The sequence below is a fragment of the Oncorhynchus tshawytscha genome, linkage group LG04 (genome assembly GCF_018296145.1).
Source record: "Oncorhynchus tshawytscha isolate Ot180627B linkage group LG04, Otsh_v2.0, whole genome shotgun sequence".
Lineage (NCBI taxonomy): Eukaryota > Metazoa > Chordata > Actinopteri > Salmoniformes > Salmonidae > Oncorhynchus > Oncorhynchus tshawytscha.
Genome location: NC_056432.1, coordinates 8248469 through 8274687, shown reverse-complemented (window position 1 = coordinate 8274687; position 26219 = coordinate 8248469). Strand labels below are relative to the sequence as shown.

Sequence of the window (26219 nt, the reverse complement as noted above, 5' to 3'; positions counted from 1 at the left end):
GGAGAGATGGACAGAGAGGGAGGGAGAGGGGGAGAGATGGACAGAGAGGGAGGGAGAGGGGGAGAGATGGACAGAGAGGGAGAGGGGGAGAGATGGACAGAGAGGGGAGGGAGAGGGGGAGAGATGGACAGAGAGGGGAGGGAGAGGGGGAGAGATGGACAGAGAGGGGAGGGAGAGGGGGAGAGATGGACAGAGAGGGGAGGGAGAGGGGGATGGACAGAGAGGGGAGGGAGAGGGGGAGAGATGGACAGAGAGGGAGGGAGAGGGGGAGAGATGGACAGAGAGGGGAGGGAGAGGGGGAGAGATGGACAGAGAGGGGAGAGATGGACAGAGAGGAGGGGGAGAGATGGACAGAGAGGAGGGAGAGGGGGAGAATGGACAGAGAGGGGGAGAGATGGACAGAGAGGGGAGGGAGAGGGGAGAGATGGACAGAGAGGGGAGGGAGAGAGGGGAGAGATGGACAGAGAGGGGGAGAGATGGACAGAGAGGGGAGGGAGAGATGGACAGAGAGGGAGGGAGGGAGAGATGGACAGAGAGGGAGGGAGAGAGGGGAGAGATGGACAGAGAGGGGGGGAGAGGGGGGAGAGATGGACAGAGAGGGAGGGATAGGGGGAGAGATGGACAGAGAGGGAGGGAGAGGGGGACAGAGAGATGGAGATGGACAGAGAGGGGAGGGAGAGGGGGAGAGATGGACAGAGAGGGGAGGGAGAGGGGGAGAGATGGACAGAGAGGGAGGGAGAGGGGGAGAGATGGACAGAGAGGGAGGGAGAGGGGGAGAGATGGACAGAGAGGGGAGGGAGAGGGGGAGAGATGGACAGAGAGGGGAGGGGGAGAGGGGAGAGATGGACAGAGAGGGAGGGAGAGGGGGAGAGATGGACAGAGAGGGGAGGGAGAGGGGAGAGAGATGGACAGAGAGGGAGGGGGAGAGATGGACAGAGAGGGGAGGGAGAGGGGGAGAGATGGACAGAGAGGGGAGGGAGAGGGGGAGAGATGGACAGAGAGGGGAGGGAGAGGGGGAGAGATGGACAGAGAGGGAGGGAGAGGGGGAGAGATGGACAGAGAGGGAGGGAGAGGGGAGAGATGGACAGAGAGGGGAGGGAGAGGGGAGAGATGGACAGGAGGGGAGGGAGAGGGGGAGAGATGGACAGAGAGGGAGAGGGGCGAGATGGACATGGAGAGGGGGAGAGATGGACAGAGAGGGGAGGGAGAGGGGGAGAGATGGACAGAGAGGGGAGGGAGAGGGGAGAGATGGACAGAGAGGGAGGGAGAGGGGGAGAGATGGACAGAGAGGGGGAGAGGGGAGAGATGGACAGAGAGGGGAGGGAGAGGGGGAGAGATGGACAGAGAGGGGAGGGAGGGGGAGAGATGGACAGAGAGGGAGGGGGGGGAGAGATGGACAGAGAGGGGAGGGAGAGGGGGAGATGGACAGAGAGGGAGGGAGAGGGGAGAGATGGACAGAGAGGGAGGGAGAGGGGGAGAGATGGACAGAGAGGGAGGGAGAGGGGGAGAGATGGACAGAGAGGGAGGGAGAGGGGAGAGATGGACAGAGAGGGGAGGGAGAGGGGGAGAGATGGACAGAGAGGGGAGGGAGAGGGGGAGAGATGGACAGAGAGGGGAGGGAGAGGGGGAGAGATGGACAGGAGGGGGGAGATGGACAGAGAGGGGAGGGAGAGGGGGAGAGATGGACAGAGAGGGGAGGGAGAGGGGGAGAGATGGACAGAGAGGGGAGGGAGAGGGGGAGAGATGGACAGAGAGGGGGGGAGAGGGGAGAGATGGACAGAGAGGGGAGGGAGAGGGGGAGAGATGGACAGAGAGGGGAGGGAGAGGGGGAGAGATGGACAGAGAGGGGGAGAGATGGACAGAGAGGGGGAGGGGGGAGAGATGGACAGAGAGGGAGGGAGAGGGGAGAGATGGACAGAGAGGGAGGGAGAGGGGGAGAGATGGACAGAGAGGGGAGGGAGAGGGGGAGAGATGGACAGAGAGGGGAGGGAGAGGGGGAGAGATGGACAGAGAGGGAGGGAGAGGGGGAGAGATGGACAGAGAGGGGAGGGAGAGGGGAGAGATGGACAGAGAGGGAGGGAGAGGGGGAGAGATGGACAGAGAGGGGGAGAGATGGACAGAGAGGGGAGAGAGGGGGACAGAGATGGAGGGAGAGGGGAGAGATGGACAGAGAGGGGAGGGAGAGGGGGAGATGGACAGAGAGGGAGGGAGAGGGGGAGAGATGGACAGAGAGGGGGAGAGAGAGATGGACAGAGGGGAGATGGACAGGAGGGAGAGATGGACAGAGAGGGGGAGAGATGGACAGAGAGGGAGGGAGAGGGGAGAGATGGACAGAGAGGGGAGGGAGAGAGGGGGAGAGATGGACAGAGAGGGGAGGGAGAGGGGGAGAGATGGACAGAGAGGGGAGGGAGAGGGGGAGATGGACAGAGAGGGGAGGGAGAGGGGGAGAGATGGACAGAGAGGGAGGGAGAGGGGGAGAGATGGACAGAGAGGGAGGGAGAAGGGGAGAGATGGACAGAGAGGGGAGGGAGAGGGGAGGGAGAGGGGGGTGAGGGGAGGGTGGACAGAGAGGGAGAGGGGAGAGAGAGGGGAGAGATGGACAGAGAGGGAGGGAGAGGGGGAGATGGACAGAGAGGGAGGGAGAGATGGACAGAGAGGGAGGGGAGGGGGAGAGATGGACAGAGAGGGGAGGGAGAGGGGAGAGATGGACAGAGAGGGGGGAGAGGGGGAGAGATGGACAGAGAGGGGAGGGAGAGGGGGAGAGATGGACAGAGAGTGGAGGGTGAGGGGGAGAGATGGACAGAGAGGGGAGGGAGAGGGGGAGAGATGGACAGAGAGGGGAGGGAGAGGGGGAGAGATGGACAGAGAGGAGGGAGAGGGGGAGAGATGGACAGAGAGGGGGAGAGATGGACAGAGAGGAGGGAGAGGGGGAGAGATGGACAGAGAGGGAGGGAGAGGGGGAGAGATGGACAGAGATGGGAGGGAGAGGGGGAGAGATGGACAGAGAGGGAGGGAGGGAGAGAGATGGACAGAGAGGGGAGGGAGAGGGGAGAGATGGACAGAGAGGGGAGGGAGAGGGGGAGAGATGGACAGAGAGGGGAGGGAGAGGGGGCGAGATGGACATGGAGAGGGGGAGAGATGGACAGAGAGGGGAGGGAGAGGGGGAGAGATGGACAGAGAGGGAGGGAGAGGGGGAGAGATGGACAGAGAGGGAGGGAGAGGGGGAGAGATGGACAGAGAGGGGGGGAGAGGGGGAGAGATGGACAGAGAGGGAGGGAGAGGGGGAGAGATGGACAGAGAGGGGAGGGAGAGGGGGGAGAGATGGACAGAGAGGGGGAGAGATGGACAGAGAGGGGGAGAGGGGGGAGAGAGATGGACAGAGAGGGAGGGAGAGGGGGAGAGATGGACAGAGAGGGGGAGAGATGGACAGAGAGGGAGGGAGAGGGGGAGAGATGGACAGAGAGGGGGGGAGAGGGGGAGAGATGGACAGAGATGGGAGGGAGAGGGGGAGAGATGGACAGAGAGGGGAGGGAGAGGGGAGAGATGGACAGAGAGGGAGGGAGAGGGGGAGAGATGGACAGAGAGGGAGGGAGGGGGGAGAGATGGACAGAGAGGGGAGGGAGAGGGGAGAGATGGACAGAGAGGGGAGGGAGAGGGGGAGAGATGGACATGGAGAGGGGGAGAGATGGACAGAGAGGGGAGGGAGAGGGGGAGAGATGGACAGAGAGGGGAGGGAGAGGGGGAGAGATGGACAGAGAGGGGAGGGAGAGGGGGAGAGATGGACAGAGAGGGGAGGGTGAGGGGAGAGATGGACAGAGAGGGGAGGGAGAGGGGGAGAGATGGACAGAGAGGGGAGGGAGGGGGAGAGATGGACAGAGAGGGGGAGAGATGGACAGAGAGGGAGGGAGAGGGGGAGAGATGGACAGAGAGGGGAGGGGAGGGGGGAGAGATGGACAGAGATGGGAGGGAGAGGGGGAGAGATGGACAGAGAGGGAGGGAGAGGGGGAGAGATGGACAGAGAGGGGAGGGAGAGGGGGAGAGATGGACAGAGAGGGAGGGAGAGGGGAGAGATGGACAGAGAGGGGAGGGAGAGGGGGAGATATGGACAGAGAGGGAGGGAGAGGGGGAGAGATGGACAGAGAGGGGGAGAGATGGACAGAGAGGGGAGGGAGAGGGGAGAGATGGACAGAGGGGGGAGAGATGGACAGAGAGGGGAGGGAGAGGGGGAGAGATGGACAGAGAGGGGGAGGGGAGGGGAGAGATGGACAGAGAGGGGGAGAGATGGACAGAGAGGGGAGGGAGAGGGGAGAGATGGACAGAGAGGGGAGGGAGAGATGGACAGAGAGGGAGGGACAGAGGGGGATAGATGGACAGAGAGGGGAGGGAGAGGGGGAGAGATGGACAGAGAGGGGAGGAGAGGGGGAGAGATAGACAGAGAGGGAGGGAGAGGGGAGAGATGGACAGAGGGGAGGGAGAGGGGGAGAGATGGACAGAGAGGGAGGGAGAGAGGGGAGAGATGGACAGAGAGGGAGGGAGAGGGGGAGAGATGGACAGAGAGGGGAGGGAGAGGGGGAGGGAGAGGGAGGGGGAGATGGGAGGGAGGGGAGGGAGAGAGGAGGGGGAGAGGGGAGAGATGGACAGAGAGGGGAGGGAGAGGGGAGAGATGGACAGAGAGGGAGGGAGGGGAGAGATGGACAGAGAGGGAGGGGAGAGGGGGAGAGATGGACAGAGAGGGGGGAGAGGGGGAGAGATGGACAGAGAGGGGAGGGAGAGGGGGAGAGATGGAGAGAGGGGAGGGAGAGGGAGAGATGGACAGAGAGGGGGAGAGATGGACAGGGGAGGGAGAGGGGGGGATGGACAGAGGGGGAGAGATGGACAGAGAGGGAGGGAGAGGGGGAGAGATGGACAGAGAGGGGAGGGAGGGGGGGAGAGATGGACAGAGAGGAGGGAGAGGGGAGAGATGGACAGAGAGGGGAGGGAGAGGGGGAGAGATGGACAGAGAGGGGGAGAGATGGACAGAGAGGAGGGAGAGGGGGAGAGATGGACAGAGAGGGGAGGGAGAGGGGAGAGATGGACAGAGATGGGAGGGAGAGGGAGAGATGGACAGAGAGGGGGAGAGATGGACAGAGAGGGGGGAGAGGGGGAGAGATGGACAGAGAGGGAGGGAGGGGGGAGATATGGACAGAGAGGGGAGAGATGGACAGAGAGGGAGGGAGAGGGGAGAGATGGACAGAGAGGAGGAGAGATGGACAGAGAGGGGGAGGGAGAGGGGAGAGATGGACAGAGAGGGAGGGGGTGAGGGGGAGAGATGGACAGAGAGGGAGGGAGAGAGGGGAGAGATGGACAGAGAGGGAGGGAGAGGGGGAGAGATGGACAGAGAGGGAGGGAGAGGGGGAGAGATGGACAGAGAGGAGGGAGAGGGGGAGATGGACAGAGAGGGGAGAGATGGACAGAGAGGGAGGGAGAGGGGAGAGATGGACAGAGAGGGGAGTGATGGACAGAGAGGAGGGAGAGGGGGGAGAGATGGACAGAGAGGGAGGGAGAGGGGGAGATATGGACAGAGAGGGGGAGAGATGGACAGAGAGAGGAGGGAGAGGGGGAGAGATGGACAGAGAGGGGAGAGATGGACAGAGAGGGAGGGAGAGGGGGAGAGATGGACAGAGAGGGGAGGGTGAGGGGGAGAGATGGACAGAGAGGGAGGGAGAGGGGGAGAGATGGACAGAGAGGGGGGAGAGGGGGAGAGATGGACAGAGAGGGGAGGGAGAGGGGGAGAGATGGACAGAGAGGGGAGGGACAGGGGAGAGATGGACAGAGAGGGGAGGGAGAGGGGGAGAGATGGACAGAGAGGGAGGGAGAGGGGGAGATATTGACAGAGAGGAGGGAGAGGGGGAGAGATGGACAGAGAGGGGGAGAGATGGACAGAGAGGGAGGGAGAGGGGAGAGATGGACAGAGAGGGGGAGAGATGGACAGAGGGAGGGAGAGGGGGAGAGATGGACAGAGAGGGAAGGGAGAGGGGGAGAGATGGACAGAGAGGGGAGAGATGGACAGAGAGGGGAGGGAGAGAGGAGGGAGAGATGGACAGAGAGGGAGGGAGAGATGGACAGAGAGGGGAGGGAGAGGGGGATAGATGGACAGAGAGGGGAGGGAGAGAGGGGGAGAGATGGACAGAGAGGGAGGGAGAGGGGGAGAGATAGACAGAGAGGGAGGGAGAGGGGAGAGATGGACAGAGAGGGAGGAAGAGGGGGAGAGATGGACAGAGAGGGGAGGGAGAGGGGGAGAGATGGACAGAGAGGGGAGGGAGAAGGGGGAGAGATGGACAGAGAGGGGGGAGAGGGGGAGGGAGAGGGGAGGGTGAGGGAGGGTGAGGGGAGGGAGGGGAGGGAGAGGGGAGAGATGGACAGAGAGGGGAGGGAGAGGGGGAGAGATGGACAGAGAGGGGAGGGAGAGGGGGAGAGATGGACAGAGAGGGAGGGAGAGGGGGAGAGATGGACAGAGAGGGGAGGGAGAGGGGGAGAGATGGACAGAGAGGGAGGGAGAGGGGGAGAGATAGACAGAGAGGGAGGGAGAGGGGAGAGATGGACAGAGAGGGGGAGAGATGGACAGAGAGGGGGAGAGATGGACAGAGAGGGGGGAGAGGGGGAGAGATGGACAGAGAGGGGAGGGAGAGGGGGAGAGATGGACAGAGAGGGGGAGAGATGGACAGAGAGGGGGGAGAGGGGAGAGATGGACAGAGAGGGGAGAGATGGACAGAGAGGGGAGGGAGAGAGGGGGAGAGATGGACAGAGAGGGGAGGGAGAGGGGGAGAGATGGACAGAGAGGGGAGGGAGAGGGGGAGAGATGGACAGAGAGGGGAGGAGGGGAGAGAGGACACAGAGAGGGGAGGGAGAGGGGGAGAGATGGACAGAGAGGGAGGGAGGGGAGGGAGATGGACAGAGGAGGGAGGGAGGGGGAGGGAGATGGAGGGAGAGGGGGAGGGAGAGGGGGGAGAGATGGACAGAGAGGGAGGGAGAGGGGGAGAGATGGACAGAGAGGGGAGGGTGAGGGGGAGAGATGGACAGAGAGGGAGGGAGGGGGGAGAGATGGACAGAGAGGGGAGGGAGGAGGGGAGAGATGGACAGAGAGGGGGAGAGGGGGCGAGATGGACAGAGAGGGGAAGGAGAGGGGAGAGATGGACAGAGATGGGAGGGAGAGATGGACAGAGAGGGGAGGGAGACGGGGAGAGATGGACAGAGAGGGGGAGATGGACAGAGAGGGGAGGGAGAGGGGGAGAGATGGACAGAGAGGGGAGGGAGAGGGGGAGAGATGGACAGAGAGGGAGGGAGAGGGGGAGAGATGGACAGAGAGGGGGAGATGGACAGAGAGGGAGGGAGAGGGGGAGAGATGGACAGAGAGGGGGAGAGATAGACAGAGAGGGGAGGGAGAGGGGAAGAGATGGACAGAGAGGGGAGGGAGAGGGGGAGAGATGGACAGAGAGGGGGAGAGATGGACAGAGAGGGGAGGGAGAGGGGGAGAGATGGACAGAGAGGGGAGGGAGAGAGAGATGGACAGAGAGGGGAGGGAGAGGGGGAGAGATGGACAGAGAGGGGAGGGAGAGGGGGAGAGATGGAGGGAGAGATGGAGGGAGAGGGGGAGAGATGGAGGGAGGGAGGGGGAGAGATGGACAGAGATGGGAGGGAGAGGGGAGAGATGGACAGAGAGGGGAGGGAGAGGGGGAGAGATGGACAGAGAGGGGAGGGAGAGGGGGAGAGATGGACAGAGAGGGGAGGGAGAGATGGACAGAGAGGGGAGGGAGAGGGGGAGAGATGGACAGAGAGGGGAGGGAGAGGGGGAGGGAGCGGAAGAGTGTACATAAAGGCTGAATCATAAAGTGAATGAAATATGTAAATATAACTGTCTTGATGTCACCAATTGGACTAACTATACCATACTGTGTGAGACTGTATGCAAGTACTACTGCTGAGCAATTAAACTACATTTCATTTTTTGGTGGGTTATTAAGAAAACCATTTGACCGACATCGGTTCCATTAGTTGAATTCCATGTAGTTTAGTTTTTTCGGTGAGCCCAACTCTACATTTCTCTAGAGCAGGGGTCTACAACGTTGTTCCCGGAGAGATACTTTCCTGTAGGTTTTCACTCCAACCCCAGTTGTAACTAACCTGATTCAGTTTATCAACCAACTAATCATTTGAAGAACTAGTCAGATGATTTTGTCACAGCTCTGCAGCAAACTTAGGGAGGCTAGCTAAATCGGATGACTACAGACGGTACAGTACGGGGAGAGAGCAGAGATAACGTTGTCTTTAATAAGGAATAACAAGATATTAAAGTCATCAAATAAAAACAGTCATATGGGTCTTTCTATAAATAAAGGGACCAATGTGTGACATCAGTGTCAACATTTCCAGATGGTTAGATACACATTTAAAATAGGATTTTCTTGAAGTGTTACATGTGTAGTGACAGGAATAAGAGTCTATATAGGCTAGCAAAAACAAAACATCTACATGTCAGGGGCGGCAGGCTAGCCTAGTGGTTAGAGAGTTGGGCTAGTAACCGGAAGGTTGCAAGTTCAAACCTGAACAGGCAGTTAACCCACTGTTCCTAGGCCCTCATTGAAAATAAGAATTTGTTCTTAACTGACTTGCCTAGTTAAATAAAGGTTAAAAACAAAAAACAAAATGGTGTGTGAAACATGGACACTGCATGTTTCTTTGTCATGCCAAGTAGCCAGGTCTGTTTGTGCTTTACAGTTTTTTCCCCAACTGCTTACACACGTTTTTCAAAACTGTCTCCTTTTTTTCAAAACTCTACACACAAAATGCAAAATGCCTCACATCTCCTTCAAAATGTAACACGGCCTTCTAAATGCCATAAACACATCTCAGAATGAAGCATTTGCATCAAATGGCAAACACCGCTTTCATAATAGTACATTTTTTGGAAATACCATGGTTAACCCTCTTGTTCTCAATCTAAAGCTCTTTGGTCTTTCATTATATCTACATGTCAATACAATGTTCTACAGTGAAAGTCATCTGCTGAGCGGGGTAACAAGTACACTGTTAACACCAATACAATGTTCTACAGTGAAAGTCATCTGCTGAGAGGGGTAACAAGTACACTGTAAACACCAATGCAATGTTCTACAGTGAAAGTCATCTGCTGAGAGGGGTAACAAGTACACTGTAAACACCAATGCAATGTAGAAACAGAAAATATTTATTAGGCCAAACATTACTGTTGTATACAGTAGCATACAACAAAACCATAAACATATGTAAACCAAAAGTATATTCTTTAGAATACAGTAAAGAACACAATTGTGTGTGTGGGGTCCCGGGGGGGTAGTCCAGGAATTGGTAGGGGGGAGGGGGCAGTCACCAGTGCTAAGCTACGCTTCATCTCTTCTCCAGCCTGGGTCTGGCCACAATACTTCGTCCACATCACAAGATACGTTTTCTCTTGCCATACATGGAGGGAAGTATCTCCTAGCATGGCGTATCCAACCTTGGACAGAGGCAACCTCTATGTCCCCACATCGAGGGAAGTATCTCCTAGCATGGCGTATCCAACCTTGGACAGAGGCAACCTCTATGTCCCCACATCGAGGGAAGTATCTCCTAGCATGGCGTATCCAACCTTGGACAGAGGCAACCTCTATGTCCCCACATGCATCCTCCATTGCCTGGAGAAGCGGCATGCGGACATAGGGTTGGCGATCATACACTTTCCAGCGCCAGGTTGAGAAGAATTGCTCTATGGGATTTAGAAAAGGTGAATATGGGGGTAGGTACAAAACTACAAATTGTGGAGGGGTGGCAAACCAGTTTTGGACCAGAACAGCCCGGTGAAAACTAACATTGTCCCATAAAACTCTAGCAGGCTCCTGATCTAACAGGCTCCTGATCTAGCAGGCTCCTGATCTAGCAGGCTCCAGATCTAGCAGGCTCCTGATCTAGCAGGCTCCTGATCTAGCAGGCTCCTGATCTAACAGGCTCCTGATCTGGATCAGGGACAAGCATTGTGTAAATTGCATCCAGAAAAGTGAGCATATGGCCGGTGTTGTACGGACCCAGTGTGGCATTGTGATGGAGGACCCCGTTTTGAGTGATGGCAGCACACATAGTTATATTACCCCCACGCTGTCCAGGGACATTGGTAATTGTCCTATTACATTTCTTCCACGGCGCCTGGTTTTAGTGAGGTTGAAGCCAACCTCATCCACATAAATAAATTCATGGCGAATTACATGGGCATCCAGCTCCAATACTCTCTGTAACAGACAAAAGGATACACAGATGAGTAAATAGTTTATGTCTGGAAGTAGTGTTGCATACATACTGTACCTCTACAAAGTCATGTTGCATATTCTTGCCTCTGTCAGAGTTTCTCTCAAATGGCACCTTGTAAAGTTGTTTCATGCGTTGTATGGTCGACAGCATTGATGTTGTTAAATATAAATCCGAATTGCATTATTGGCCAAAAACATATTTATAATTGCAGTCTCTTGTACATCTGTAAACAAGCGTCCTCGTCCTCCATGATGTCTTTGCCTTTCCACTCTGTACAGAATTCAAACACAGTATGTGTTCATACTAACCCACCTGGACAAGAGGAATACCTATGTGAGAATGCTGTTCATCGGCTACAGCTCGGCATTTAACACCATAGTACCCTCCAAGCTCGTCATCAAGCTCGAGACCCTGGGTCTCGACCCCGCCCTGTGCAACTGGGTACTGGACTTCCTGACGGGCCGCCCCCAGGTGGTGAGGGTAGGCAACAACATCTCCACCCCGCTGATCCTCAACACTGGGGCCCCACAAGGGTGCGTTCTGAGCCCTCTCCTGTACTCCTTGTTCACCCACGACTGCGTGGCCACGCACGCCTCCAACTCAATCATCAAGTTTGCGGACGACACAACAGTGGTAGGCTTGATTACCAACAACGACGAGACGGCCTACAGGGAGGAGGTGAGGGCCCTCGGAGTGTGGTGTCAGGAAAATAACCTCACACTCAACGTCAACAAAACTAAGGAGATGATTGTGGACTTCAGGAAACAGCAGAGGGAACATCCCCCTATCCACATCGATGGAACAGTAGTGGAGGGTAGCAAGTATTAAGTTCCTCAGCATACACATCACAGACAAACTGAATTGGTCCACCCACACAGACAGCATCGTGAAGAAGGCTTAGCAGCGCCTCTTCAACCTCAGGAGCGTGAAGAAATTTGGCTTGTCACCAAAAGCACTCACAAACTTCTACAGATGCACAATCGAGAGCATCCTGGCAGGCTGTATCACTGCCTGGTACGGCAAATGCTCCGCCCACAACCGTAAGGCTCTCCAGAGGGTAGTGAGGTCTGCACAACGCATCACCGGGGGCAAACTACCTGCCCTCCAGGACACCTACACCACCCGATGTTACAGGAAGGCCATAAAGATCATCAAGGACAACAACCACCCGAGCCACTGCCTGTTCACCCCGCTATCATCCAGAAGGCGAGGTCAGTACAGGTGCATCAAAGCTGGGACCGAGAGACTGAAAAACAGCTTCTATCTCAAGGCCATCAGACTGTTAAACAGCCACCACTAACATTGAGTGGCTGCTGCCAACACACTGACTCAACTCCAGCCACTTTAATAATGGAAATTGATGGGAAATGATGTAAAATATATCACTAGCCACTTTAAACAATGCTACCTAATATAATGTTTACATACCCTACATTATTCATCTCATATGTATACGTATATACTGTACTCTATATCATCTACTGCATCTTTATGTAGTACATGTATCACTAGCCACTTTAACTATGCCACTTTGTTTACATACTCATCTCATATGTATATACTGTACTCGATACCATCTACTGTATCTTGCCTATGCCGCTCTGTACCATCACTCATTCATATATCTTTATGTACATATTCTTTATCCCCTTACACTTGTGTGTATAAGACAGTAGTTTTGGAATTGTTAGTTAGATTACTTGTTGGTTATTACTGCATTTTCGGAACTAGAAGCCAAATCAAATTTGATTTGATTTGATTTGTATAGGAACTGTAAACAATGTACAAAATGTACATTACTGTACATTACAATGTACATTACTGTAATACTAAAATAGTCATTAGATAGTTGCATACCTGTTCTCATTTCTGAAGGTTCGAATTATGGACGCCACTGTAAATCGACTCAAGTTGGGCTGGACTCTCAGTCCACAATTGTTGCCCTAATCTCATCAGAGATGGCTCTCCTTCCTTCTCTTCTTTGCCCTCGTCCTCTTCTTCCTCTTCCTCTCCCTCCTACTCCTCTTGCTCTCGGTCCATTGTTGGCATCCATTGTTCAAAACAGGTCATCTGACCTTTGACCTATTTATAGGCCTATACTACAGTAAAGCAGTGATTGGTTAGTGATCAGTTAAGCTATTCGTGTTTGCACATGTGAGGAGTGTGTGTGTGACCTGGTGAATAAGTGTAGCATTTTGATTGGTTATGTTTGGAAAAGGAAAGCAAGTCACATCCTGTTAGATTTTTGTGTTTTGGGTAGAGAATTGTGTGTAGTGTTTTGAAAAAAGTGTTTTATGCAATTGACAACTGAGTCAAAGGCTGAGAAATAGCTTATGGTTTTGGATATTTGGTGTGTAGTTTTGCACTTTGAGTGAGAGGTTTCAAAAATCGTGTGACATGAAAAGATTTTGTGTGTAAGCAGTTGGAAAAAACTGTAGTCAATTTCTCTATGATTTATAGCCATGCTAAACATTCCAGAATACTGAAAAGGATAAACAACAGCATTTCTATATTCTGTAATAGTTAATGGAATAATAGAATACAATGTGTTCTGTCAACAAAATCATTGACAATAATAATAACCAATAATGACATCATTATAATCAGTAAACTCTACAAGCAGTGTGTGGGGAGGAACCTTCCCTACTCTCCCCCAATGTGCTTTGAGAGGGAGGTGAGGAAAGGAGGAAACAAGGGGAGAACCTCAATTGCATTTCCTTCCAGGTCCTCTATGCTATATGATATATATGATATGATATATGATATAACAGCAGTATTATAAATGTAAGGAAAGAAAGGTAGTGTTTTATGTCACATGATTTCTGCCAAATCTATGAAGACTCCAAGCATGAAAAAGGGTTTCAAAGTGGATTCAGAAAGTATTCAGACCCCTTGACTTTCGCCACATTTTGTTACGTTACAGCCATATTTTAAAATGGATTTTTTTTTTTTTTAATCTCATAAATTTTCTCACAATACCCTATAATGACATCACAATACCCTATAATGACATCACAATACCCTATAATGACATCACAATACCCTATAATGACATCACAATACCCTATAATGACAAAGCAAAAAACAAGTTTTTAGAATTGTTTGCAAATGTATTAAAAATACATATAAATAAATATTACATTTACATAAGTAATCAAACACTTTTTTTGTTGTTTTATTTTCTTAAAACTGCATTTTTGGTTAAGCTAAGGGCTTGTAAGTAAGTATTTCACTATAAGGTCTACAGCTGTTGTATTCGGTGCCCTTTTTACAAATAAAATGCACTTTGGCAGCGATTAAAGCCTCGTCTTGGGTATGACGCTACAAGCTTGGCACACCTGTATTTGGGGAGTTTCTCCAATTCTTCTCTGCATATCTTCTTTAAGATTTGTCAGGTTGGATGGTGCACATTGCTGCACAGCTATTTTCTGGTCTCTCCAGAGATGTTAGATTGGGTTCAAGTCCTGCCTCTGGCTGGGCCACTCAATGACATTCAGAGACTTGTCCCGAAGCCACCCCTGTGTTGACTTGACTGTGTGCTTAGGGTTGTAGTCCTGTTGGAAGGTGGACCTTTGCCCCAGTCTGAAATCAAGGATTTCTGTCTACTTTGTTCTATTCATCTTTCCCTCCATCCTGACTAGTCTCCCAGTCCCTGCTGCTGAAAAACATCCCCACAGCATGATGCTGCCACCACCATGCTTCCCCGTAGGGATGGTGCCAGGTTTCCTCCAGACTTGACACTTGGCATTCAGGCCAAAGAGTTCAATCTTGGTTTCATCAGTCCAAAGAATCTTGTTTCTCATGGCCTGAGAGTCCTTTAAGTGCTCCAAGTGGGCTATAATGTGCCTTTTACTGAGGAGTGGCTTCCGTCTGGCCACTCTACCATAAAGGCCTGATTGGTGTAGTGCTGCAGAGATGGTTGTCCTTCTGGAAGGTTCTCCCATCTCCACAGAGGAACTCTGGATCTCTGTTAGAGTGACCATCGTGTTCTTGGTCACTTCTCTGAACAAGGCCCTTCTCCCCTGATTGGTCAATATGGCCGGGCGGCCAGCTCTGGTTAGAGTCTTGATGGTTCCAAACTTCTTCCATTTAAGAATGATGGAGGCCACTGTGTTCTTGGGGACCTTCAACGCTGTTAGAGTATAGACACATACAGACATCGACACAATCCTATGTCGGAGCTCTATGGATAATTCCTTCGACCTCATGGCTTGGTTTTTGCTCTGACATCCACTGTCAACTGTGGAACCTTATACAGACAGGTGTCTACCTTTCCAATCAATTCAGTTTACCACAGGTGGACCCCGAATCAAGTTGTAGAAACATCTCATGGGTGATCAATGGAAACAGGATGCACCTGAGCTCAATTTGGAGTTTCATAGCAAAGGGTCTGAATACTAAATGTAAATAAGACATTTCAGTTTTTCATTTTTAATACATTTGAAAAATGGTCTAAAAACCTGTTTTCGCTTTGTCATTATGGACTGTTGTGTTTAGATTTGTTGAAGTTTTTTTTTTAAATTCCATTTTAGAATAAGGTTGTAACGTAACAAAATGTGTAAAAAGTCAAGGGGTCTGAATAGTTTCTGAATGCAATGCAGGTTTTGATTCAACTCAATTATTTTCAACCTTTCTATCTTAAGTTAGAAAGGTTAAATATAAGTATGCACATGGCCAAAAATGTACTTGCAACAGCTGCAAACTGTTGTCCACTGCAAAAATGCCCACTGGTACCCTAGTTTATGGAATGACCCACTGGAACCCTAGTTTATGGAATGACCTATTGGATCCCTAGTTTATGGAAATACCCACTGGAACCCTAGTTTATGGAATGACCCACTGGAACCCTAGTTTATGGAAATACCCACTGGAATCCTAGTTTATGGAATGACCCACTGGAACCCTAGTTTATGGAATGACCCACTGGAACCCTAGTTTATGGAAATACCCACTGGAACACTAGTTTATGGAATGACCCACTGGAACCCTAGTTTATGGAAATACCCACTGGACCCCTAGTTTATGGGATGAACCACTGGAACCCTAGTTTATGGAAATACCCACTGGACCCCTAGTTTATGGAATGAACCACTGGAACCCTAGTTTATGGAAATACCCACTGGAACCCTAGTATATGGAATGACCCACTGGATCCCTAGTTTAAGGGAGAGAGAGGGAGAGTGGGAATGGGTGGAGAGAGAGTGAGAAGGGAGAGAGGGAGAGTGGGAAGGGTGAGAGAGGGAGAGTGGGAAGGGCGAGAGAGGGAGAATGGGAATGGAGAGAGAGGGAGAGTGGGAAGGGAGAGAGGGAGAGTGGGAAGGGAGAGGGAGAGGGGAATGGGTGGAGAGATAGTGAGAAGGGAGAGAGGGAGAGTGGGAAGGGTGGAGAGAGGGAGAGTGGGAGAGCGAGAGAGAGGGAGAGTGGGAAGGGCGAGAGAGGGAGAGTGGGAATGGGTGGAGAGAGGGAGAGTGGGAAGGGAGATATAGTCAGAGTGGGAAGAGTGGAGAGAGGGAGAGTGGTAAGGGGGAGAGAGGGAGAGTGGGAAGGGAGAGAGAGGGAGAGGGGAAGGGGGAGAGAGGGAGAGGGAGAGTGGGAAGGGAGAGAGAGGGAGAGTGGAAAGGGGGAGAGAGGGAGACTGGGAAGGGAGAGAGAGGTAGGGGAAGGGGAAGAGAGAGGGGGAGAGTGGGAAGGGAGAGAGAGGGAAGGGAGAGAGAGGGAGAGTGGGAAGGGTGGAGAGACAGGGGAGTGGGAAGGGTGGAGAGAGGGAGAGTGGCAAGGGAGAGAGAGGGAGAGGGGAAGAGTGGAGAGAGGGAGAGTGGTAAGAGTGGAGAGAGGGAGAGTGGGAAGGGAGAGACAGGGAGAGTGGGAAGGGAGAGAGGGAGAGTGGTAAGAGTGGAGAGAGGGAGAGTGGGAAGGGAGAGGGAGGTAGAGTGGGAAGGGAGAGAGAGTGAGAGTGGGAAGGGAGAGAGAGGGAGAGTGGGAAGGGGGAGAGAGGGAGAGTGGGAAGGGAGAGAGAGGGAGAGGGGAAGGGGAGAGAGAGGGAGAGGGGAAGGGGGAGAGAGGGAGAGGAGGGAGAGTGGGAAGGGGGAGAGAGGGAGACTGGGAAGGGAGAGAGAGGGAGACTGGGAAGGGAGATAGAGGGAGACTGGGAAGGCAGATAGAGGGAGAGTGGGAAGGGAGAGTGGGAGAGTGGGAAGGGAGAGACAGGGAGAGTGGGAAGGGAGAGACAGGGAGAGTGGGAAGGGAGAGAGGGATAGTGGGAAGGGAGAGACAGGGAGAGTGGGAAGGGAGAGACAGGGAGAGTGGGAAGGGAGAGACAGGGAGAGTGGGAAGGGAGAGAGGGAGAGTGGGAAGGGAGAGACAGGGAGAGTGGGAAGGGAGAGAGTAGGAGGCTGTTTTTTAAGATATCAGGACAATTACTAGAATTGACAGTTGTGGAAAATTAAAAACCCAGTGGTATTTCAGAATTTCTGCTGACAGGCCCAGTGGGCAGCGGCTGTAGAGATCTGCCTGACAGGCCCAGTGGACAGCAGCAGTAGAGATCTGTCTCATAGGCCCAGTGGAGAGCGGCAGTAGAGATCTGCCTGACAGGCCCAGTGGACAGCAGCAGTAGAGATCTGTTTCATAGGCCCAGTGGGCAGCAGGAGTAGAGATCTGTTTCATAGGCCCAGTGGGCAGCAGCAGTAGAGATCTGCCTGACAGGCCCAGTGGACAGCAGCAGTAGAGATCTGTCTCATAGGCCCAGTGGACAGCAGCAGTAGAGATCTGCCTGACAGGCCCAGTGGACAGCAGCAGTAGAGATCTGTCTCATAGGCCCAGTGGACAGCAGCAGTAGAGATCTGCCTGACAGGCCCAGTGGACAGCAGCAGTAGAGATCTGTTTCATAGGCCCAGTGGGCAGCAGCAGTAGAGATCTGTTTCATAGGCCCAGTGGGCAGGCCCAGTGGACAGCAGCAGTAGAGATCTGCCTGACAGGCCCAGTGGACAGCAGCAGTAGAGATCTGTCTCATAGGCCCAGTGGACAGCAGCAGTAGAGATATGCCTGACAGGCCCAGTGGACAGCAGCAGTAGAGATCTGTTTCATAGGCCCAGTGGGCCCAGTGATCTGTTTCATAGGCCCAGTGGGCAGCAGCAGTAGAGATCTGCCTGACAGGCCCAGTGGACAGCAGCAGTAGAGATCTGTCTCATAGGCCCAGTGGACAGCAGCAGTAGAGATCTGCCTGACAGGCCCAGTGGACAGCAGCAGTAGAGATCTGTCTCATAGGCCCAGTGGAGAGCGGCAGTAGAGATCTGCCTGACAGGCCCAGTGGACAGCAGCAGTAGAGATCTGTTTCATAGGTCCAGTGGGCAGCAGCAGTAGAGATCTGTTTCATAGGCCCAGTGGGCAGCAGCAGTAGAGATCTGCCTGACAGGCCCAGTGGACAGCAGCAGTAGAGATCTGTCTCATAGGCCCAGTGGACAGCAGCAGTAGAGATCTGCCTGACAGGCCCAGTGGACAGCAGCAGTAGAGATCTGTCTCCTAGGCCCAGTGGACAGCAGCAGTAGAGATCTGCCTGACAGGCCCAGTGGACAGCAGCAGTAGAGATCTGTTTCATAGGCCCAGTGGGCAGCAGCAGTCAAGATCTGTTTCATAGGCCCAGTGGGCAGCAGCAGTAGAGATATGCCTGACAGGCCCAGTGGACAGCAGCAGTCAAGATCTGTTTCATAGGCCCAGTGGGCAGCAGCAGTAGAGATCTGCCTGACAGGCCCAGTGGACAGCAGCAGTAGAGATCTGTCTCATAGGCCCAGTGGACAGCAGCAGTAGAGATCTGCCTGACAGGCCCAGTGGACAGCAGCAGTAGAGATCTGCCTGACAGGCCCAGTGGGCAGCAGCAGTAGAGATCTGCCTGATAGGCCCAGTGGGCCTTTGGAAATTGAAAGGACGATCCTCCTGTAGATCTTCAGATGCCCCATTAGGTTACCTATGTACATAATTATCTTATTCCCCCTGTCTTCAACCCTCTACCCTCCCTCCCATCCTCTTCTTCCCCTCAGAGCAGGTGTGAAAAACGGACGAGAGGGACGTGGAGGCTTGTCCACATTTATAATGCATTAGATAGTGAAGTGGTGTGTTGTGTTTTAATAATCCTCCCATGATGAATCACTGCTTTCCCAGAGGTGTGCAATTAACATTGGAGAGGCCCATCCTGGGTCGATGCTGCCTGTAATCAAAGTTGTCCCTCGTTTGCTTTTTGTCGTTTTGTAACAAATTGCAGTGTTTTACATTCTCCTGACAATTTAAACAGCACAACTCCATTGAAATGCATTACATAGGATACAGTGAAATAGATACGTCTTCAACATCCTTACAATGACATTAACTGAACGTAAGATAATAGCGTTTTTTGGCCTTAGTTCTTGCCGTATATGAACCAACATAAAAGGTCTCAAGATAAAGATGTCGTCTTGGGAAGGATTTGACGTGCGTTTAAAGTAGACCTAGAGCAATTGGCTTCTCAATTCCCATTCTAATTAGCTATAATATTACATTACAACGTACAATTTGCATTTACATTTTTGTAAATGTATTTAGGTATATTGTAACGAAATGCGTCCTCTTCTGGCGAGGAGTATGACAGATCGGACCAATGTGCAGCGTGGTAAGTGTTCTTCATATTTAATGAACAAAGTCACTGAACACGAAAATACTAAATAACAAAGTGAAAGACAGAAACGAGAAACGAAACCGTTCTGTCTGGTGAAGACACAGACACAGAAAACAATCACCCACCACTAAAATGGGGAAAACAGGCTACCTAAGTATGATTCTCAATCAGAGACAACGAACGACACCTGCCTCTGACTGAGATCCATACCAGGCCAAACACATAAATATTACATAGAAAAAAGAACATAGACTACCCACCCCAACTCACGCCCTGACCAAACTAACACAAAGACATAATAAAGGAAATAAGGTCAGAACGTGACATATATCAGACACAAGTATCACGCAACATCATGTTATTGTATTTCTGTGATCGCAGATAAATACTGGAATTCTAATTCGACCCAATTTGACTGGAATTCTAAATCTCATTTGATCCTTAAACTGTTTTATTTATTATTGTCTGATTCATTAGCTGACATAGGTGTCAGTTGTAAGACCCTGTTTTTTGTTGGTAATGAAAAACTATCAAGGGGTAACTTTTTTAGACTGCTGAGTGGCGCAGCGGTCTACGGCACTGTAGCGACAAGAGCCATCACTACAGTCCCTGGTTCAAATCCAGCCTGTATCACATCTGGCCATGATTGGGATTCCTGTAGGGCAGAGCACAGTTGTGGGTTTTGCCGGTGTAGGCTGTCATTGTAAATAAGAATATTTTCTTAATTAACTGGCTTGCCTAGTTGAATTAAATAGACTAACAAGGGTTAAATGAACTTTGTTTCCTTTAATTGTACTCTCCAATTAACCGCCAGTACACATTGATCTTTGTAGTTTTTTTTAAGAGGCATATTGAATTGGTCCCATTAGAACAAACCCTGTGGCCCACCCCACTATGTCTGTGTTGATTTGATAGACTGGTACTTACCTCTAATCAACAGAGGGAAAATTAGGCCAGTGGCCCACTAATTGACATAACCATTAAAGCGCATTACAAATAGCTAATTTAGCCTTTCAGTTAGTCTATTGGCAAACAGTCTGATGTCTAAACTCCAGATACTGCTTGACCAAAAACCAGCAACTAGATCGCTGTCTAGAGCCATGCTAAAATCAACCCCCTAGACCATGACAGAGACGGGGCTAGTATAACCCCTAGACCATGACAGAGACAGGGCTAGTATAACCCCTAGACCATGACAGAGACGGGGCTAGTATAACCCCTAGACCATGACAGAGACGGGGCTAGTATAACCCCTAGACCATGACAGAGACGGGGCTAGTATAAACCCCTAGACCATGACAGAGCTAGTATAAACAATTAGACCATGACAGAGACGGGGCTAGTATAAACCCCAGACCATGACAGAGACGGGGCTAGTATAAACCCCTAGACCATGACAGAGACGGGGCTAGTATAACCCCTAGACCGTGACAGAGCTAGTATAAACCATTAGACCATGACAGAGACGGGGCTAGTATAACCCCCAGACCATGACAGAGACGGGGCTAGTATAACCCCTAGACCATGACAGAGACGGGGCTAGTATAAACCCCTAGACCATGACAGAGACGGGGCCAGTATAAAGAGCTGACCCTAGTCTTTCCTCTCTCCTTCTTAACGGAATAGGTGAACCATATTTGGCCCTGTGTGAGAGAGGTGCCTGATTACGGGACATGAGGCAAGGAGCCATTTTCTCTGTTCCTCTTTGTTCCTCCATGTCCTCCGGTCACCCCTTCAGAACGTTCTCGTAGGGACATATGGTGGTGGCACGCTGGCGCCTTGTGTCTCATTAGCCTAGAAAGATGTACCCACTCCTCCCATCTACCCATCAACACCCCTCCCTCCCTTCCTCCTTACGTAGGGTCCTGTTTTGGAGACAGACGAATGGTCCAATTACTCCAGACCTAATAGACAGCCTGTAATTAACATTGTCACGAAGCTAATTGTCATTTATTTCAGTGCCATCAGTCTCAGGCTTTATCTGTTCCAGGCAGGCAGCCCGGACACCTCCTCCTCTCCAAACTCAGTGCCACACACACACACACACACACACACATACACTACTCTCAAGACGTTTGGTGGATCGTCTCGCTCATGTTTTGGCATCCGACTGGCTGCGCAGTTTATCGGTCCATTGCTAGAGGGGGGTTTGAGGGTTTGGGTAAAAGTCCATTCTCTACAGTTAAATGTGTTTGTTATTTCACAAAGCAAACAAGCATGCCATCACATTACGTAGTGTGCTGTGTTATCCAAACGAGTGGGGTCTGGTTTAGTCTATTTCAGAATACAGGCCCAGTGAGATGTATGTCTATGTTACAATTGGCATGTATTTAGACTTGTTTTCATTCTTTATACCCGTCAACAGAGATCCAGTATTTCCAGCAGAACAAGGCTGATGTGTTGGGAGAATAAGTGGTGCATTAAAGGCAGTTCAATCTAAATCTGTCTCCAGTGTGGCTCGGGAGAGAGCTGAGGGCATGCTCGCAGGATGCACTTAATGTGTTTAATGGGTCCGCAGTAAATCGCTGCTAAGTGCCTTTACCAATTCACCCCCTCGCAGCTGAGTCCAGCGAAAACACAGACACAGCGAAAGGGAAAGAACAGGGGGATGAAAAAGAGAGGAGGAAAGAAAGCGGATTGAAGGACGAGAGAGAGAGAGAGAGAGAGAGAGAAAACAAAATATTGTGCCATGTGTCCCACCCGAAGCACAAAGTGAAAAAGGGCCTAGCTCTTGGAGAAGATGGTAGATATACGATAGATACTATAGCTGCCTTGTTAAGCCATAGAGCCCAGGAATACTGTATGGAGGATGAGGAGCAGGTCAAACAGCCTCATATCTCCCCCCTATAGGCACATGCTCCTTATACAGAGATTAAAAGACCAGTTTTTTCCAAGATCTATGTTTCCCTGTGGAAGTCTCAGTTAAACTTTCAAAAGATGTTCACTGCAAACATTCCTTCCCTTACAGTAGGGATACATTTGAACATTGTTGAATTTTTATTTTACCTTTATTTAACTAGGCAAGTCAGTTAAGAACAAATTCTTGTTTTCAATGACAGCCTAGTGGGCTAACTACCTGTTCAGGGGCAGAATGACAGATTTGTACCTTGTCAGCTTGGGGATTTGAACTTGCAACCTTGTGGTTACTAGTCCAACACTCTAACCACTAGGCTACACTGCCACCCCAAACCATAGAGAGGGAAAGTCTCCTCCCCAATGAGAAACTAGACAAATATAACAAGGATTTCTAACTAAAGACGATACACGGAAGTGTATGGGATGCTAGCTCCACCCAACCTCCAGAATTACGACTGCACATGTCGAATTTGGAAATGGACTAAATACATCCTGTCTCCGTGTTTGGAATGTTCACTCAGAATGTTCAGAATGATTGTATTACTTCTAGAACACTAGATGATTAGGTTAACAATCAAGTGTTAATCCGGTGTTAATTAAGGCAGTGTTGTGTTCCAGACAACCTAAAGTGAGACCAATCTAAGACCAAGACCGGAAGGGAGGCGAGACCGAGACATGACCGAGACTGGGAGGGGGACAAGGTCAAGACCAAGTCCAGAAAAATGCGAGTCCAATTCAAAACCATGATTTATAATTTTGTCAAATCACCACCTTAATAAGAGTTAAAAATGTCCATTATTTCTTTGTTCATTTTTCAGAACAACATATGGAATCTTCAGACATTCAGAATAGTGAAAAAAATGCTGAGGGAAAATAGAATAACTCTACAAATTATTGTTAACCCAAATACAGTGGGGAACAATGGGCCTTCTACGCCTTCAGAGAAGGACTAAGGATTTATAAAATAATTATTAAAATCATATAATTATAATCATATTATTATTTTCAATGATGTTCTGATTTAATCTCTTCAATTCGTGTTGGAAAGGAAAGGGTTAACACTGAAGACAAAAAAAAAGATCCAATCATGATTTTTCTTTGCTGGTCTCTGGGGAGATACATCTAGCTAGCTAAGTCATCCATTGGCTAGGCCATCAGAAGCTACAGTAGATAAAGGCATCTGCCATTCAACTGTATTAGGGCAACATTTTTGAGTGATAGTGGAAGCAACCAATCACGTTGACTTAATGGGTGGGACTGTTTTTACAAAAGCTATGGAAACTTCTGCCTTCTTGAAGGCCAACAGGTCATTGCGCAATAGCGAGCAGTAGTTTTCCAGATCTTAACTTCTTGTTGAAAGTTATTCTTAAAAAGGGAGAAGCTAACAAATTAGCAACAACATCCTCTTTGATAACACCAGCTAGCTAGCTAGCTTTTGTTTGCTAGTCTGCAGCAGCTGCAGCAGGTGTTATCAAAGAGGATGTTGTTGCTAATTTGTTAGCTTCTCCCTTTTTAAGAATCACTTTCAACAAGAAGTTAAGTTTCAAGTTATCATCATCTGGTGAGTGGAACCACAGATGAGACAGATATTTCACCGGATGTATACATGTGAAGCATCCGCTTGGCATTTTCACTCACTACCAAATATGGTAGTGAGAGGAAGCCCACTGGCGGGCAGTGGGAGAAAATGGAACCAGATGGGTTTTGGCCGACATTCTGCACATTTTGTCATCAATGAAACATTTGATCTCAATACAGTTTTCTGTTCCCAAAACTAGAATCTGTTATGAACAGAGTGGACTAAGTTCTGTAGACTTTACCTTTTGGCAAAGTTTTTTTTTTAAATTATGTTGTTTAGGAGTGCAAAGGCGAATTGAGTTATAGCACACGCGCACTTCACAGAGAAGGCGTTCCCTAACAAAAATATGCATATGTATGCTAGAACGAGCCAATAGGATTTCACTAGCTCGTGCTTGGCTCTGTCCACCTCCTTGCTTGTTCTGCCTACTATGACTCATTTGTTTTCGTTTGAAATGACAGGCTGTGGTGTGCTTGCTGTTGTTAGCCATCTCTTGTGAAACATTGATGCATTTAAAGTGGAACTGCCAGCATTTTAGTACCATGAAATCTTATTAAAATCTGTTCATTTACACCCCCAGGAAGAATGTGACACTTTTTAAATTCTGACAAGCGACCACTTAGATATGACAGGACCAGTGTCTACGTAGACCGATGCGTGCCTTTATACAACACAGCAACACAGGCCTGCCATCATTCACTTTGAACTGGACTGTGCGTTTACAGGCAGTAGGGCCTGCCATCATTCACTATGAACTGGACTGGGTGTTTACAGGCAGTAGGGCCTGCCATCATTCACTATGAACTGGACTGTGTGTTTACAGTCACTTTGAACTGGACCGTGTGTTTACAGGCAGTAGGGCCTGCCATCATTCACTATGAACTGGACTGTGTGTTTACAGGCAGTTGGGCCTGCCATCATTCACTATGAACTGGACTGTGTGTTTACAGGCAGTAGGGCCTGCCATCATTCACTTTGAACTGGACTGTGCATTTACAGGCAGTAGGGCCTGCCATCATTCACTTTGAACTGGACTGTGTGTTTACAGGCAGTAGGGCCTGCCATCATTCACTTTGAACTGGACTGTGTGTTTACAGGCAGTAGGGCCTGCCATCATTCACTTTGAACTGGACTGTGTGTTTACAGGCAGTAGGGCCTGCCATCATTCACTTTGAACTGGACTGTGTGTTTACAGGCAGTAGGGCCTGCCATCATTCACTTTGAACTGGACTGTGTGTTTACAGGCAGTAGGGCCTGCCATCATTCACTTTGAACTGGACAATGTTTACAGGCAGTAGGGCCTGTCATCCTTCACTATGAACTGGACTGTGTGTTTACAGGCAGTAGGGCCTGCCATCATTCACTTTGAACTGGACTATGTGTTTACAGGCAGTAGGGCCTGCCATCATTCACTTTGAACTGGACTGTGTGTTTACAGGCAGTAGGGCCTGCCATCATTCACTATGAACTGGACTGTGTGTTTACAGGCAGTAGGGCCTGCCATCATTCACTTTGAACTGGACTGTGTGTTTACAGGCAGTAGGGCCTGCCATCATTCACTATGAACTGGACTGTGTGTTTACAGGCAGTAGGGCCTGCCATCATTCACTTTGAACTGGACTGGGTGTTTACAGGCAGTAGGGCCTGCCATCATTCACTATGAACTGGACTGTGTGTTTACAGGCAGTAGGGCCTGCCATCATTCACTTTGAACTGGACTGGGTGTTTACAGGCAGTAGGGCCTGCCATCATTCACTATGAACTGGACTGTGTGTTTACAGTCACTTTGAACTGGACCGTGTGTTTACAGGCAGTAGGGCCTGCCATCATTCACTTTGAACTGGACTGTGTGTTTACAGGCAGTAGGGCCTGCCATCATTCACTATGAACTGGACTGTGTGTTTACAGGCAGTAGGGCCTGCCATCATTCACTTTGAACTGAACTGGGTGTTTACAGGCAGTAGGGCCTGCCATCATTCACTATGAACTGGACAGTGTGTTTACAGGCAGTAGGGCCTGCCATCATTCACTATGAACTGGACTGTGTGTTTACAGGCAGTAGGGCCTGTCATCATTCACTATGAACTGGACTGTGTGTTTACAGGCAGTAGGGCCTGCCATCATTCACTTTGAACTGGACTGTGTGTTTACAGGCAGTAGGGCCTGCCATCATTCACTTTGAACTGGACTGTGTGTTTACAGGCAGTAGGGCCTGCCATCATTCACTTTGAACTGGACTGTGTGTTTACAGGCAGTAGGGCCTGCCATCATTCACTTTGAACTGGACTGTGTGTTTACAGGCAGTAGGGCCTGCCATCATTCACTATGAACTGGACTGTGTGTTTACAGGCAGTAGGGCCTGCCATCATTCACTATGAACTGGACTGTGTGTTTACAGGCAGTAGGGCCTGCCATCATTCACTTTGAACTGGACTGTGTGTTTACAGGCAGTTGCCATCATTCACTATGAACTGGACAGTTTACAGGCAGTAGGGCCTGCCATCATTCACTATGAACTAGACTGTGTGTTTACAGGCAGTAGGGCCTGCCATCATTCACTATGAACTGGACTGTGTGTTTACAGGCAGTAGGGCCTGCCATCATTCACTTTGAACTGGACTGTGTGTTTACAGGCAGTAGGGCCTGCCATCATTCACTATGAACTGGACTGTGTGTTTACAGGCAGTAGGGCCTGCCATCATTCACTATGAACTGGACTGTGTGTTTACAGGCAGTAGGGCCTGCCATCATTCACTTTGAACTGGACTGTGTGTTTACAGGCAGTAGGGCCTGCCATCATTCACTTTGAACTGGACTGTGTGTTTACAGGCAGTAGGGCCTGCC

The 26219-nt window shown here is 50.6% G+C and overlaps 1 protein-coding gene across 1 annotated transcript in view; it reads left to right on the top strand.

Annotated features, from left to right (window-relative positions):
- si:dkey-215k6.1 (transmembrane protein 132C) overlaps window positions 1-26219 on the top strand; it is a 465782-nt gene that overhangs the window by 368263 nt on the left and 71300 nt on the right. The gene's annotated exons all lie outside the window — the stretch shown is intronic.